General features: G+C 45.0%; 20 non-coding genes and 14 pseudogenes across 20 annotated transcripts; all 34 read right to left on the bottom strand.

The window, feature by feature from the left end:
- Positions 1-24: 24 nt before the first annotated feature.
- Positions 25-144, bottom strand: LOC128631761 (uncharacterized; annotated as a pseudogene).
- A 166-nt stretch (positions 145-310) lies between these two features.
- Positions 311-428, bottom strand: LOC128631764 (uncharacterized; annotated as a pseudogene).
- Positions 429-583: 155 nt separating this feature from the next.
- On the bottom strand, positions 584-702 carry LOC128631732 (5S ribosomal RNA). Its single transcript, XR_008395901.1, has one exon. It is a non-coding gene; the product is annotated as a 5S ribosomal RNA (ribosomal RNA).
- A 161-nt stretch (positions 703-863) lies between these two features.
- LOC128631731 (5S ribosomal RNA) lies at positions 864-982 on the bottom strand. The gene has a single exon (XR_008395900.1). It is a non-coding gene; the product is annotated as a 5S ribosomal RNA (ribosomal RNA).
- A 160-nt stretch (positions 983-1142) lies between these two features.
- LOC128631730 (5S ribosomal RNA) lies at positions 1143-1261 on the bottom strand. The gene has a single exon (XR_008395899.1). It is a non-coding gene; the product is annotated as a 5S ribosomal RNA (ribosomal RNA).
- A 167-nt stretch (positions 1262-1428) lies between these two features.
- On the bottom strand, positions 1429-1547 carry LOC128631729 (5S ribosomal RNA). The gene has a single exon (XR_008395898.1). It is a non-coding gene; the product is annotated as a 5S ribosomal RNA (ribosomal RNA).
- A 168-nt stretch (positions 1548-1715) lies between these two features.
- LOC128631728 (5S ribosomal RNA) lies at positions 1716-1834 on the bottom strand. The gene has a single exon (XR_008395897.1). It is a non-coding gene; the product is annotated as a 5S ribosomal RNA (ribosomal RNA).
- Positions 1835-1993: 159 nt separating this feature from the next.
- LOC128631727 (5S ribosomal RNA) lies at positions 1994-2112 on the bottom strand. The gene has a single exon (XR_008395896.1). It is a non-coding gene; the product is annotated as a 5S ribosomal RNA (ribosomal RNA).
- Positions 2113-2273: 161 nt separating this feature from the next.
- On the bottom strand, positions 2274-2393 carry LOC128631759 (uncharacterized; annotated as a pseudogene).
- A 161-nt stretch (positions 2394-2554) lies between these two features.
- Positions 2555-2673, bottom strand: LOC128631726 (5S ribosomal RNA). Its single transcript, XR_008395895.1, has one exon. It is a non-coding gene; the product is annotated as a 5S ribosomal RNA (ribosomal RNA).
- A 156-nt stretch (positions 2674-2829) lies between these two features.
- Positions 2830-2948, bottom strand: LOC128631724 (5S ribosomal RNA). The gene has a single exon (XR_008395893.1). It is a non-coding gene; the product is annotated as a 5S ribosomal RNA (ribosomal RNA).
- Positions 2949-3108: 160 nt separating this feature from the next.
- On the bottom strand, positions 3109-3226 carry LOC128631753 (uncharacterized; annotated as a pseudogene).
- Positions 3227-3387: 161 nt separating this feature from the next.
- LOC128631752 (uncharacterized) lies at positions 3388-3505 on the bottom strand (annotated as a pseudogene).
- Positions 3506-3664: 159 nt separating this feature from the next.
- LOC128631751 (uncharacterized) lies at positions 3665-3782 on the bottom strand (annotated as a pseudogene).
- A 160-nt stretch (positions 3783-3942) lies between these two features.
- LOC128631723 (5S ribosomal RNA) lies at positions 3943-4061 on the bottom strand. The gene has a single exon (XR_008395892.1). It is a non-coding gene; the product is annotated as a 5S ribosomal RNA (ribosomal RNA).
- A 160-nt stretch (positions 4062-4221) lies between these two features.
- On the bottom strand, positions 4222-4339 carry LOC128631750 (uncharacterized; annotated as a pseudogene).
- A 156-nt stretch (positions 4340-4495) lies between these two features.
- LOC128631762 (uncharacterized) lies at positions 4496-4613 on the bottom strand (annotated as a pseudogene).
- Positions 4614-4769: 156 nt separating this feature from the next.
- Positions 4770-4888, bottom strand: LOC128631722 (5S ribosomal RNA). Its single transcript, XR_008395891.1, has one exon. It is a non-coding gene; the product is annotated as a 5S ribosomal RNA (ribosomal RNA).
- A 160-nt stretch (positions 4889-5048) lies between these two features.
- LOC128631765 (uncharacterized) lies at positions 5049-5166 on the bottom strand (annotated as a pseudogene).
- A 169-nt stretch (positions 5167-5335) lies between these two features.
- Positions 5336-5455, bottom strand: LOC128631756 (uncharacterized; annotated as a pseudogene).
- Positions 5456-5610: 155 nt separating this feature from the next.
- LOC128631766 (uncharacterized) lies at positions 5611-5729 on the bottom strand (annotated as a pseudogene).
- Positions 5730-5891: 162 nt separating this feature from the next.
- On the bottom strand, positions 5892-6010 carry LOC128631721 (5S ribosomal RNA). The gene has a single exon (XR_008395890.1). It is a non-coding gene; the product is annotated as a 5S ribosomal RNA (ribosomal RNA).
- Positions 6011-6170: 160 nt separating this feature from the next.
- LOC128631720 (5S ribosomal RNA) lies at positions 6171-6289 on the bottom strand. Its single transcript, XR_008395889.1, has one exon. It is a non-coding gene; the product is annotated as a 5S ribosomal RNA (ribosomal RNA).
- Positions 6290-6452: 163 nt separating this feature from the next.
- LOC128631746 (uncharacterized) lies at positions 6453-6572 on the bottom strand (annotated as a pseudogene).
- A 157-nt stretch (positions 6573-6729) lies between these two features.
- On the bottom strand, positions 6730-6847 carry LOC128631749 (uncharacterized; annotated as a pseudogene).
- A 160-nt stretch (positions 6848-7007) lies between these two features.
- Positions 7008-7126, bottom strand: LOC128631719 (5S ribosomal RNA). Its single transcript, XR_008395888.1, has one exon. It is a non-coding gene; the product is annotated as a 5S ribosomal RNA (ribosomal RNA).
- Positions 7127-7287: 161 nt separating this feature from the next.
- Positions 7288-7406, bottom strand: LOC128631718 (5S ribosomal RNA). Its single transcript, XR_008395887.1, has one exon. It is a non-coding gene; the product is annotated as a 5S ribosomal RNA (ribosomal RNA).
- A 163-nt stretch (positions 7407-7569) lies between these two features.
- LOC128631771 (uncharacterized) lies at positions 7570-7688 on the bottom strand (annotated as a pseudogene).
- A 159-nt stretch (positions 7689-7847) lies between these two features.
- LOC128631717 (5S ribosomal RNA) lies at positions 7848-7966 on the bottom strand. Its single transcript, XR_008395886.1, has one exon. It is a non-coding gene; the product is annotated as a 5S ribosomal RNA (ribosomal RNA).
- Positions 7967-8122: 156 nt separating this feature from the next.
- On the bottom strand, positions 8123-8241 carry LOC128631716 (5S ribosomal RNA). The gene has a single exon (XR_008395885.1). It is a non-coding gene; the product is annotated as a 5S ribosomal RNA (ribosomal RNA).
- Positions 8242-8397: 156 nt separating this feature from the next.
- LOC128631715 (5S ribosomal RNA) lies at positions 8398-8516 on the bottom strand. The gene has a single exon (XR_008395884.1). It is a non-coding gene; the product is annotated as a 5S ribosomal RNA (ribosomal RNA).
- A 164-nt stretch (positions 8517-8680) lies between these two features.
- Positions 8681-8799, bottom strand: LOC128631713 (5S ribosomal RNA). The gene has a single exon (XR_008395882.1). It is a non-coding gene; the product is annotated as a 5S ribosomal RNA (ribosomal RNA).
- A 163-nt stretch (positions 8800-8962) lies between these two features.
- On the bottom strand, positions 8963-9081 carry LOC128631712 (5S ribosomal RNA). The gene has a single exon (XR_008395881.1). It is a non-coding gene; the product is annotated as a 5S ribosomal RNA (ribosomal RNA).
- Positions 9082-9241: 160 nt separating this feature from the next.
- Positions 9242-9360, bottom strand: LOC128631711 (5S ribosomal RNA). The gene has a single exon (XR_008395880.1). It is a non-coding gene; the product is annotated as a 5S ribosomal RNA (ribosomal RNA).
- Positions 9361-9474: the final 114 nt, after the last annotated feature.

The following is a 9474-nucleotide window of genomic DNA, read 5'->3' as shown; positions in this document are numbered from 1 at the left end:
ATGAAAACACTGATCCAAATAAAAAGCTTACAGCACCTAGTATTCCCATTCAGTCTCCCAACCGAGTACTAACCAGGCCCAACTCTGCTTTGCTTCCCGAGTTCAGATGAGATCAGGCTTTTTCAGAGTGGTATGGCCGTAAGCGAAAGCTGACCCCAAATGGGGCCTATTTAAATAGTGTAATCAAAAGACTGACTGACTGACTGACTTGACTGATTGATTGATTGGGTCCCCTTCAAACCTGTGTCCAACCTTATATCCCAAAACAGGATGTTGTGCAGAGGCCATGAAAACACTGATCCAAATAAAAAGCTTACAGCACCTAGTATTCCATTCAGTCTCCCAACCGAGTACTAACCAGGCCCAACTCTGCTTTGCTTCCGAGTTCAGATGAGATCAGGCTTTTTCAGAGTGGTATGGCCGTAAGCGAAAGCTGACCCCAAATGGGCCTATTTAAATAGTGTAATCAAAAGACTGACTGACTGATTGATTGATTGATTGGGTCCCCTTCAAACCTGTGTCCAACCTTTATCCCAAAACAGGATGTTGTGCAGAGGCCATGAAAACACTGATCCAAATAAAAAGCTTACAGCACCTAGTATTCCCATTCAGTCTCCCAACCGAGTACTAACCAGGCCCAACTCTGCTTTGCTTCCGAGTTCAGATGAGATCAGGCTTTTTCAGAGTGGTATGGCCGTAAGCGAAAGCTGACCCCAAATGGGGCCTATTTAAATAGTGTAATCAAAAGACTGACTGACTGACTGACTGATTGATTGATTGGGTCCCCTTCAAACCTGTGTCCCAACCTTTATCCCAAAACAGGATGTTGTGCAGAGGCCATGAAAACACTGATCCAAATAAAAAGCTTACAGCACCTAGTATTCCCATTCAGTCTCCCAACCGAGTACTAACCAGGCCCAACTCTGCTTTGCTTCCGAGTTCAGATGAGATCAGGCTTTTTCAGAGTGGTATGGCCGTAAGCGAAAGCTGACCCCAAATGGGGCCTATTTAAATAGTGTAATCAAAAGACTGACTGACTGACTGACTGATTGATTGATTGGGTCCCCTTCAAACCTGTGTCCAACCTTTATCCCAAAACAGGATGTTGTGCAGAGGCCATGAAAACACTGATCCAAATAAAAAGCTTACAGCACCTAGTATTCCCATTCAGTCTCCCAACCGAGTACTAACCAGGCCCAACTCTGCTTTGCTTCCGAGTTCAGATGAGATCAGGCTTTTTCAGAGTGGTATGGCCGTAAGCGAAAGCTGACCCCAAATGGGGCCTATTTAAATAGTGTAATCAAAAGACTGACTGACTGACTACTGACTGACTGATTGATTGATTGGGTCCCCTTCAAACCTGTGTCCAACCTTTATCCCAAAACAGGATGTTGTGCAGAGGCCATGAAAACACTGATCCAAATAAAAAGCTTACAGCACCTAGTATTCCCATTCAGTCTCCCAACCGAGTACTAACCAGGCCCAACTCTGCTTTGCTTCCGAGTTCAGATGAGATCAGGCTTTTTCAGAGTGGTATGGCCGTAAGCGAAAGCTGACCCCAAATGGGGCCTATTTAAATAGTGTAATCAAAAGACTGACTGACTGACTGACTGACTGATTGATTGATTGATTGGGTCCCCTTCAAACCTGTGTCCAACCTTTATCCCAAAACAGGATGTTGTGCAGAGGCCATGAAAACACTGATCCAAATAAAAAGCTTACAGCACCTAGTATTCCCATTCAGTCTCCCAACCGAGTACTAACCAGGCCCAACTCTGCTTTGCTTCCGAGTTCAGATGAGATCAGGCTTTTTCAGAGTGGTATGGCCGTAAGCGAAAGCTGACCCCAAATGGGGCCTATTTAAATAGTGTAATCAAAAGACTGACTGACTGATTGATTGATGATTGATTGGGTCCCCTTCAAACCTGTGTCCAACCTTTATCCCAAAACAGGATGTTGTGCAGAGGCCATGAAAACACTGATCCAAATAAAAAGCTTACAGCACCTAGTATTCCCATTCAGTCTCCCAACCGAGTACTAACCAGGCCCAACTCTGCTTTGCTTCCGAGTTCAGATGAGATCAGGCTTTTTCAGAGTGGTATGGCCGTAAGCGAAAGCTGACCCCAAATGGGGCCTATTTAAATAGTGTAATCAAAAGACTGACTGACTGACTGACTGACTGATTGATTGGGTCCCCTTCAAACCTGTGTCCAACCTTTATCCCAAAACAGGATGTTGTGGCAGAGGCCATGAAAACACTGATCCAAATAAAAAGCTTACAGCACCTAGTATTCCCATTCAGTCTCCCAACCAGAGTACTAACCAGGCCCAACTCTGCTTTGCTTCCGAGTTCAGATGAGATCAGGCTTTTTCAGAGTGGTATGGCCGTAAGCGAAAGCTGACCCCAAATGGGGCCTATTTAAATAGTGTAATCAAAAGACTGACTGACTGGACTGACTGATTGATTGATTGGGTCCCCTTCAAACCTGTGTCCAACCTTTATCCCAAAACAGGATGTTGTGCAGAGGCCATGAAAACACTGATCCAAATAAAAAGCTTACAGCACCTAGTATTCCCATTCAGTCTCCCAACCGAGTACTAACCAGGCCCAACTCTGCTTTGCTTCCGAGTTCAGATGAGATCAGGCTTTTTCAGAGTGGTATGGCCGTAAGCGAAAGCTGACCCCAAATGGGGCCTATTTAAATAGTGTAATCAAAAGACTGACTGACTGATTGATTGATTGATTGGGTCCCCTTCAAACCTGTGTCCAACCTTTATCCCAAAACAGGATGTTGTGCAGAGGCCATGAAAACACTGATCCAAATAAAAAGCTTACAGCACCTAGTATTCCCATTCAGTCTCCCAACCGAGTACTAACCAGGCCCAACTCTGCTTTGCTTCCGAGTTCAGATGAGATCAGGCTTTTTCAGAGTGGTATGGCCGTAAGCGAAAGCTGACCCCAAATGGGGCCTATTTAAATAGTGTAATCAAAAGACTGACTGACTGACTGACTGATTGATTGATTGGGTCCCCTTCAAACCTGTGTCCAACCTTTATCCCAAAACAGGATGTTGTGCAGAGGCCATGAAAACACTGATCCAAATAAAAAGCTTACAGCACCTAGTATTCCCATTCAGTCTCCCAACCGAGTACTAACCAGGCCCAACTCTGCTTTGCTTCCGAGTTCAGATGAGATCAGGCTTTTCAGAGTGGTATGGCCGTAAGCGAAAGCTGACCCCAAATGGGGCCTATTTAAATAGTGTAATCAAAAGACTGACTGACTGACTGACTTGATTGATTGATTGGGTCCCCTTCAAACCTGTGTCCAACCTTTATCCCAAAACAGGATGTTGTGCAGAGGCCATGAAAACACTGATCCAAATAAAAAGCTTACAGCACCTAGTATTCCCATTCAGTCTCCCAACCGAGTACTAACCAGGCCCAACTCTGCTTTGCTTCCGAGTTCAGATGAGATCAGGCTTTTCAGAGTGGTATGGCCGTAAGCGAAAGCTGACCCCAAATGGGGCCTATTTAAATAGTGTAATCAAAAGACTGACTGCTGACTGACTGATTGATTGATTGGGTCCCCTTCAAACCTGTGTCCAACCTTTATCCCAAAACAGGATGTTGTGCAGAGGCCATGAAAACACTGATCCAAATAAAAAGCTTACAGCACCTAGTATTCCCATTCAGTCTCCCAACCGAGTACTAACCAGGCCCAACTCTGCTTTGCTTCCGAGTTCAGATGAGATCAGGCTTTTCAGAGTGGTATGGCCGTAAGCGAAAGCTGACCCCAAATGGGGCCTATTTAAATAGTGTAATCAAAAGACTGACTGACTGACTGACTGATTGATTGATTGGGTCCCCTTCAAACCTGTGTCCAACCTTTATCCCAAAACAGGATGTTGTGCAGAGGCCATGAAAACACTGATCCAAATAAAAAGCTTACAGCACCTAGTATTCCCATTCAGTCTCCCAACCGAGTACTAACCAGGCCCAACTCTGCTTTGCTTCCGAGTTCAGATGAGATCAGGCTTTTTCAGAGTGGTATGGCCGTAAGCGAAAAGCTGACCCCAAATGGGGCCTATTTAAATAGTGTAATCAAAAGACTGACTGACTGATTGACTGATTGATTGATTGGGTCCCCTTCAAACCTGTGTCCAACCTTTATCCCAAACAGGATGTTGTGCAGAGGCCATGAAAACACTGATCCAAATAAAAAGCTTACAGCACCTAGTATTCCCATTCAGTCTCCCAACCGAGTACTAACCAGGCCCAACTCTGCTTTGCTTCCGAGTTCAGATGAGATCAGGCTTTTCAGAGTGGTATGGCCGTAAGCGAAAGCTGACCCCAAATGGGGCCTATTTAAATAGTGTAATCAAAAGACTGACTGACTGATTGATTGATTGATTGGGTCCCCTTCAAACCTGTGTCCAACCTTTATCCCAAAACAGGATGTTGTGCAGAGGCCATGAAAACACTGATCCAAATAAAAAGCTTACAGCACCTAGTATTCCCATTCAGTCTCCCAACCGAGTACTAACCAGCCCAACTCTGCTTTGCTTCCGAGTTCAGATGAGATCAGGCTTTTTCAGAGTGGTATGGCCGTAAGCGAAAGCTGACCCCAAATGGGGCCTATTTAAATAGTGTAATCAAAAGACTGACTGACTGATTGATTGATTGATTGGGTCCCCTTCAAACCTGTGTCCAACCTTTATCCCAAAACAGGATGTTGTGCAGAGGCCATGAAAACACTGATCCAAATAAAAAGCTTACAGCACCTAGTATTCCCATTCAGTCTCCCAACCGAGTACTAACCAGGCCCAACTCTGCTTTGCTTCCGAGTTCAGATGAGATCAGGCTTTTTCAGAGTGGTATGGCCGTAAGCGAAAGCTGACCCCAAATGGGGCCTATTTAAATAGTGTAATCAAAAGACTGACTGACTGACTGACTGATTGATTGATTGGGTCCCCTTCAAACCTGTGTCCAACCTTTATCCCAAAACAGGATGTTGTGCAGAGGCCATGAAAACACTGATCCAAATAAAAAGCTTACAGCACCTAGTATTCCCATTCAGTCTCCCAACCGAGTACTAACCAGGCCCAACTCTGCTTTGCTTCCGAGTTCAGATGAGACAGGCTTTTTCAGAGTGGTATGGCCGTAAGCGAAAGCTGACCCCAAATGGGGCCTATTTAAATTTAAATAGTGTAATCAAAAGACTGACTGACTGACTGACTGATGATTGATTGATTGGGTCCCCTTCAAACCTGTGTCCAACCTTTATCCCAAAACAGGATGTTGTGCAGAGGCCATGAAAACACTGATCCAAATAAAAAGCTTACAGCACCTAGTATTCCCATTCAGTCTCCCAACCGAGTACTAACCAGGGCCCAACTCTGCTTTGCTTCCGAGTTCAGATGAGATCAGGCTTTTTCAGAGTGGTATGGCCGTAAGCGAAAGCTGACCCCAAATGGGGCCTATTTAAATAGTGTAATCAAAAGACTGACTGACTGATTGATTGATTGATTGGGTCCCCTTCAAACCTGTGTCCAACCTTATCCCAAAACAGGATGTTGTGCAGAGGCCATGAAAACACTGATCCAAATAAAAAGCTTACAGCACCTAGTATTCCCATTCAGTCTCCCAAACCGAGTACTAACCAGGCCCAACTCTGCTTTGCTTCCGAGTTCAGATGAGATCAGGCTTTTCAGAGTGGTATGGCCGTAAGCGAAAGCTGACCCCAAATGGGGCCTATTTAAATAGTGTAATCAAAAGACTGACTGACTGACTGACTGGACTGATTGATTGGGTCCCCTTCAAACCTGTGTCCAACCTTTATCCCAAAAACAGGATGTTGTGCAGAGGCCATGAAAACACTGATCCAAATAAAAAGCTTACAGCACCTAGTATTCCCATTCAGTCTCCCAACCGAGTACTAACCAGGCCCAACTCTGCTTTGCTTCCGAGTTCAGATGAGATCAGGCTTTTTCAGAGTGGTATGGCCGTAAGCGAAAGCTGACCCCAAATGGGGCCTATTTAAATAGTGTAATCAAAAGACTGACTGACTGACTGATTGATTGATTGATTGGGTCCCCTTCAAACCTGTGTCCAACCTTTATCCCAAAACAGGATGTTGTGCAGAGGCCATGAAAACACTGATCCAAATAAAAAGCTTACAGCACCTAGTATTCCCATTCAGTCTCCCAACCGAGTACTAACCAGGCCCAACTCTGCTTTGCTTCCGAGTTCAGATGAGATCAGGCTTTTTCAGAGTGGTATGGCCGTAAGCGAAAGCTGACCCCAAATGGGGCCTATTTAAATAGTGTAATCAAAAGACTGACTGACTGACTGACTTGATGATTGATTGATTGGGTCCCCTTCAAACCTGTGTCCAACCTTTATCCAAAACAGGATGTTGTGCAGAGGCCATGAAAACACTGATCCAAATAAAAAGCTTACAGCACCTAGTATTCCCATTCAGTCTCCCAACCGAAGTACTAACCAGGCCCAACTCTGCTTTGCTTCCGAGTTCAGATGAGATCAGGCTTTTTCAGAGTGGTATGGCCGTAAGCGAAAGCTGACCCCAAATGGGGCCTATTTAAATAGTGTAATCAAAAGACTGACTGACTGGATTGATTGATTGATTGGGTCCCCTTCAAACCTGTGTCCAACCTTTATCCCAAAACAGGATGTTGTGCAGAGGCCATGAAAACACTGATCCAAATAAAAAGCTTACAGCACCTAGTATTCCCATTCAGTCTCCCAACCGAGTACTAACCAGGCCCAACTCTGCTTTGCTTCCGAGTTCAGATGAGATCAGGCTTTTCAGAGTGGTATGGCCGTAAGCGAAAGCTGACCCCAAATGGGGCCTATTTAAATAGTGTAATCAAAAGACTGACTGACTGACTGACTGATTGATTGATTGGGTCCCCTTCAAACCTGTGTCCAACCTTTATCCCAAAACAGGATGTTGTGCAGAGGCCATGAAAACACTGATCCAAATAAAAAGCTTACAGCACCTAGTATTCCCATTCAGTCTCCCAACCGAGTACTAACCAGGCCCAACTCTGCTTTGCTTCCGAGTTCAGATGAGATCAGGCTTTTTCAGAGTGGTATGGCCGTAAGCGAAAGCTGACCCCAAATGGGGCCTATTTAAATAGTGTAATCAAAAGACTGACTGACTGACTGATTGATTGATTGATTGGGTCCCCTTCAAACCTGTGTCCAACCTTTATCCCAAAACAGGATGTTGTGCAGAGGCCATGAAAACACTGATCCAAATAAAAAAGCTTACAGCACCTAGTATTCCCATTCAGTCTCCCAACCGAGTACTAACCAGGCCCAACTCTGCTTTGCTTCCGAGTTCAGATGAGATCAGGCTTTTTCAGAGTGGTATGGCCGTAAGCGAAAGCTGACCCCAAATGGGGCCTATTTAAATAGTGTAATCAAAAGACTGACTGACACTTGACTTGATTGATTGATTGGGTCCCCTTCAAACCTGTGTCCACAACCTTTATCCCAAAACAAGGATGTTGTGCAGAGGCCATGAAAACACTGATCCAAATAAAAAGCTTACAGCACCTAGTATTCCCATTCAGTCCTCCCAACCGAGTACTAACCAGGCCCAACTCTGCTTTGCTTCCGAGTTCAGATGAGATCAGGCTTTTTCAGAGTGTATGGCCGTAAGCGAAAAGCTGACCCCAAATGGGGCCTATTTAAATAGTGTAATCAAAAGACTGACTGACTGACTGACTGATTGATTGATTGGGTCCCCTTCAAACCTGGTCAACCTTTATCCCAAAACAGGATGTTGTGCAGAGGCCATGAAAACACTGATCCAAATAAAAAGCTTACAGCACCTAGTATTCCCATTCAGTCTCCCAACCGAGTACTAACCAGGCCCAACTCTGCTTTGCTTCCGAGTTCAGATGAGATCAGGCTTTTTCAGAGTGGTATGGCCGTAAGCGAAAGCTGACCCAATGGGGCCTATTTAAATAGTGTAATCAAAGACTGACTGACTGACTGACTGATTGATTGATTGGGTCCCCTTCAAACCTGTGTCCAACCTTTATCCCAAAACAGGATGTTGTGCAGAGGCCATGAAAACACTGATCCAAATAAAAGCTTACAGCACCTAGTATTCCCATTCAGTCTCCCAACCGAGTACTAACCAGGCCCAACTCTGCTTTGCTTCCGAGTTCAGATGAGATCAGGCTTTTTCAGAGTGGTATGGCCGTAAGCGAAAGCTGACCCCAAATGGGGCCTATTTAAATAGTGTAATCAAAAGACTGACTGACTGACTGATTGATTGATTGGGTCCCCTTCAAACCTGTGTCCAACCTTTATCCCAAAACAGGATGTTGTGCAGAGGCCATGAAAACACTGATCCAAATAAAAAGCTTACAGCACCTAGTATTCCCATTCAGTCTCCCAACCGAGTACTAACCAGGCCCAACTCTGCTTTGCTTCCGAGTTCAGATGAGATCAGGCTTTTTCAGAGTGGTATGGCCGTAAGCGAAAGCTGACCCCAAATGGGGCCTATTTAAATAGTGTAATCAAAAGACTGACTGACTGACTGACTGATTGATTGATTGATTGGGTCCCCTTCAAACCTGTGTCCAACCTTTATCCCAAAACAGGATGTTGTGCAGAGGCCATGAAAACACTGATCCAAATAAAAAGCTTACAGCACCTAGTATTCCCATTCAGTCTCCCAACCGAGTACTAACCAGGCCCAACTCTGCTTTGCTTCCGAGTTCAGATGAGATCAGGCTTTTTCAGAGTGGTATGGCCGTAAGCGAAAGCTGACCCCAAATGGGGCCTATTTAAATAGTGTAATCAAAAGACTGACTGACTGACTGACTGATGACTGATTGATTGGGTCCCCTTCAAACCTGTGTCCAACCTTTATCCCAAAACAGGATGTTGTGCAGAGGCCATGAAAACACTGATCCAAATAAAAAGCTTACAGCACCTAGTATTCCCATTCAGTCTCCCAACCGAGTACTAACCAGGCCCAACTCTGCTTTGCTTCCGAGTTCAGATGAGATCAGGCTTTTTCAGAGTGGTATGGCCGTAAGCGAAAGCTGACCCCAAATGGGGCCTATTTAAATAGTGTAATCAAAAGACTGACTGACTGACTGATTGATTGATTGATTGGGTCCCCTTCAAACCTGTGTCCAACCTTTATCCCAAAACAGGATGTTGTGCAGAGGCCATGAAAACACTGATCCAAATAAAAAGCTTACAGCACCTAGTATTCCCATTCAGTCTCCCAACCGAGTACTAACCAGGCCCAACTCTGCTTTGCTTCCGAGTTCAGATGAGATCAGGCTTTTTCAGAGTGGTATGGCCGTAAGCGAAAGCTGACCCCAAATGGGGCCTATTTAAATAGTGTAATCAAAAGACTGACTGACTGACTGATGACTGATTGATTGATTGGGTCCCCTTCAAACCTGTGTCCAACCTTTATCC

The sequence above is a fragment of the Ictalurus punctatus genome, unplaced genomic scaffold, assembly GCF_001660625.3.
Source record: "Ictalurus punctatus breed USDA103 unplaced genomic scaffold, Coco_2.0 tig00006879, whole genome shotgun sequence".
Classification (NCBI taxonomy): Eukaryota; Metazoa; Chordata; class Actinopteri; order Siluriformes; family Ictaluridae; genus Ictalurus; species Ictalurus punctatus.
Note: the sequence above shows the minus strand (reverse complement) of the source record. Positions and strands in the feature narration are given on the sequence as shown.